This window comes from Nicotiana tabacum, chromosome 19 (genome assembly GCF_000715075.1).
Source record: "Nicotiana tabacum cultivar K326 chromosome 19, ASM71507v2, whole genome shotgun sequence".
NCBI classification, from domain to species: domain Eukaryota; kingdom Viridiplantae; phylum Streptophyta; class Magnoliopsida; order Solanales; family Solanaceae; genus Nicotiana; species Nicotiana tabacum.
The window spans coordinates 98,829,958-98,833,755 of record NC_134098.1 but is presented as its reverse complement, the minus strand read 5'-3'; the positions used below and the strand labels follow the sequence as shown (position 1 = coordinate 98,833,755).

Below are 3,798 nucleotides of genomic sequence, written 5' to 3'. Positions count from 1 at the left end.
GATGTCAACGAAAACAATCGGAATAATCGGGTTGACCCAAATAATGGAGTGATGGCACCTTTTGTGCCAGAAGCTGCTCTATATGATTGGGCACAACCAATTGTTGATAACTTAGCCACCGCTATTGCTCTACCTCAGATACAAGCGGAGATATTCCAGATCACCAACACATGCTGCATCTATTGCAAAATAAGGGACTGTTCTCCGGGTCATACATTGAAGACCCACAACAATATCTGAAGAACTTCCTATCAATATGTGTGACCCAAAGACAACCGAATGTGACTCCTGAAGCCATCAAGCTATTACTGTTTCCATTCTCTGTGACTGGAGAGGCTCAAACTTGGCTGAATTCACTCCCAATAAATTGAATTGCCACTTGGGAAGAATTAGTCAAACAGTTCTTAAACAAGTTTTATCCTCCCAACAAGACTGCAAGGCAGATTGATGAGATATTGCAGTTCAGGCAAAAATGAATTGAGTCCTTGCAAGAAACCTGGGAGAGGTTCAAGGGTATGCTAGTGAAGTGTCCACACCATGGCATTCCATATCAGATGCTGGGACAGAGATTCTACATGGGTTTAGCTGATAGTTTGAAGGCTAATGTAGATGCTTCAGCTGGGGGTGCATTTTTAGCAAGACATTCACAGAGTGCAAGATTCTTCTTCACAACATGGCTCAAAATTCAGGTTGGATGGCTAGAGGTACGACACTTACACCAATAGTGTATTCTGTTGCTCTTGACCCAAAAAATTCCCATGCAGAGAACATAGCCACTCTCATGACTCAGATGAGCATAGTGACAAAGAAAATTGATGAGATGGGTACAAAGCAAGTGCACATTGTTGATACAACGAATGGAGGATTGTGCACTCCTTGCATAAACCAGTCATATGTGTGCTCGTGGAGTGGAGAGAATGACAATTAGGGCTTCAGAGAAGACATGAATTATGTCAAAAATTTTGGAGGTCAGAGGCAAGGTGGGCAATAATGGGGACCAGCACCAAACCAGCAGTGCAGACCCAACCTGCCACAACACAACCCCAATTCTGGAGGCGCACGACCACAAGGTCAAGTTGTGTCTTTTCAAAGGTAGTAGGGCTATAATCAGAAGCACCAGCAACAGTTGGCCTACCAACCACCTCATCAACAATAGGACAACAATATGGTAGAAGCCATAGGTATGCTGCAACAACTCATTGGAACAAATGGTAAGATGCAAGAAAATTTAGCAGCACATGATTCAGCAATCAAAGTCATTGAAACTCAACTGGGACAGCTGTCTATGGCCTTGAACAATCGCCCCCAAGGAGCATTGCCTGCAGATACAAATATTAACCCAAAGTAACATAACCCAAATCAGCTAATGGCAGTGAGTCTCGGGAATAGAAGAGATTTAGACAGAGAGCAAGAAGTTGCTCAATTTAGGAGAGAGACTACGCCAACTACTCCAGTTACATTAAAGGCAGATGAGTCAGCAGAGCTCACTGAGGTTGTAATTGAACAAGCACAGGTTGACAAGGGTAAGGAGAAGGACGGTGAAGAAGTCTCAGAACAGGTGGTACCTTTTGTGCCAGAAGCTTCCAACAAAGAAAAGACATCAAGTAATGGACAGAGATTGATTCCTGCACCATTCCCTCAGAGATTGGCAAAACAAAAGAAAGATGATCAATACAAGAAATTCATGGAAATGCTTAGACAGATTCAATTGAATATTCCACTGATGGATGCTTTGGAGGAAATGCCAGGGTATGCACAAATGATGAAGGACTTGATGTCACGGAAATTTGACTTCCAGGACCTGTCCACTATAACTCTGACACAAACCTGCAGCGCGGTAGTGACAAGACCTATGGCCCAAAAAGTGTCTGATCCAGGTAGCTTCACTATCCCATGTACTATTGGGAGTTATGTTGTTGCCAAAGCATTGTGTGACTTGGGAGCCAGCATAAACTTGATGCCATTGGCAATCTATACGAAACTGGGCATTGCCAGAGCTAGACCGACCTCAATGTTGCTGCAACTGGCTGATCGCACAGTCAAAACACCGACAGGAATTCTTGATGATGTGCTTGTGCAAGTGAGGAAATTTGTATTTCCTGCAGACTTTGTTATTCATGATTGTTAGGTGGATGAAGAGATACCCATCATTCTGGGAAGTCCAGTCTTAGCCACTGGGAGAGCATTGATTAATTGTGAGACTGGAGAGTTGAAAATGAGGTTGAACAATGAAGAAATAATATTCAACGTTCAACAATTCATGAGGAGACCCAGTGAATTTGCAAACTGCTCACTAGTAGAGGCCGTAGATGTGAAACTGCAAGAAGAGGATGATACCCTTAATGTCAAGGATCCATTAGAAGCCTACTTGATGAATTTGGAAGAGATGGACGGTGAAGGGTTGGCAGAGTGGGTCATGGCTCTCGAAGGTCAAGGATTCTGGAAAAGGGAACCTCAGTTCGAGCCCCTACGCTTAGAAGAGAGAGTAACACCACCTGCAAAACCATCAATAGAGGAGCCACCACAGCTGGACCTGAAACCGCTTCCAGCCTACCTCAGGTACGCTTTCTTGGGACCTAATTCTACTTTGCCTGTTATTATATCATCTGGTTTGCTAGCTGTGCAGGTAGAGCAACTATTGAAGGTATTGCAAGAATGTAAGACTGCCATTGGTTGGACCATGGCAGACATAAAGGGTATAAGCCCAGCCTTTTGCATGCACAAGATTCTTCTGGAAGAGGGGCACAAACCTTCCGGGGAACATCGATTACGTCTGAACCCAAATATGAAGGAAGTAGTAAAGAAGGAAGTGATCCAAGTGGCTGGATGCGGGTATTATCTTCCCCATCTCTGACAGCCACTGGGTCAGTCATGTCCAATGTGTGCCGAAAAAGGGAGGAATGACGGTGGTACAAAATGAGAATAACGAGTTGATCTCGACTCGTATAGTCACGGGGTGGCGGATTTGCATGGACTATCGGAAACTGAACATAGCCACTCGAAAGGACCATTTCCCATTGCCTTTCATTGATCAAATGTTGGACAGGTTAGCTGGGCGGTCCACTTCTGTTTCTTGGATGGATATTCGGAGTATAACCAGATCTAAATAGCCCTGGAAGACAAAGAGAAAACATCCTTCACTTGTCCATATGGCATCTTTGCCTTTCGGAGAATGCCCTTTGGACTTTGCAATGCACCGGCTACATTCCAGCGGTGCATGATAGCCATTTTCACTGACATGGTGGAGGATATTATGGAGGTGTTTATGGATGATTTCTCCGTGGTGGGGGATTCATTCGAACATTGTCTTCACAATTTAAGAAGAGTGCCCAAAAGATGTGTGGAGACAAATTTGGTGCTGAATTGGGAAAAGTGTCATTTTATGGTGCAAGAAGGAATAGTTTTGGGGCATCAAGTGTCCAGTAAGGGAATTGAGGTCGACCATGCTAAAGTTAATGTGATTGAGAAATTTCCACCGCCCACTTCGGTCAAGGCAGTGAGAAGTTTCCTTGGGCACGCCGGGTTCTACAGGCGATTCATAAAAGATTTTTCCAAAATTGCTAACCCTTTATGTAAACTTCTTGAAAAGGATCAGCCCTTTGTGTTTTCTAATGATTGCAGGTTGGCATTTGAGGAGCTGAAGAAGAGACTGATAACTGCACCCATCATTGTTGCACCCAACTAGGAGCAACCATTCGAGCTCATGTGCGACGCCAGTGATTATGCTATAGGAGCTGTCTTGGGGCAGCGAAAAGACAAGATGATGCACCTGATTTACTATGCAAGCAGGACGCTCAG

The 3,798-nt window shown here is 44.3% G+C and overlaps 1 non-coding gene across 1 annotated transcript; it reads right to left on the bottom strand.

Moving 5' to 3' along the window:
• Positions 1 to 437: 437 nt before the first annotated feature.
• On the bottom strand, positions 438 to 544 carry LOC142174003 (small nucleolar RNA R71). Its single transcript, XR_012703366.1, has one exon. It is a non-coding gene; the product is annotated as a small nucleolar RNA R71 (small nucleolar RNA).
• Between the last annotated feature and the right edge of the window lie 3,254 nt (positions 545 to 3,798).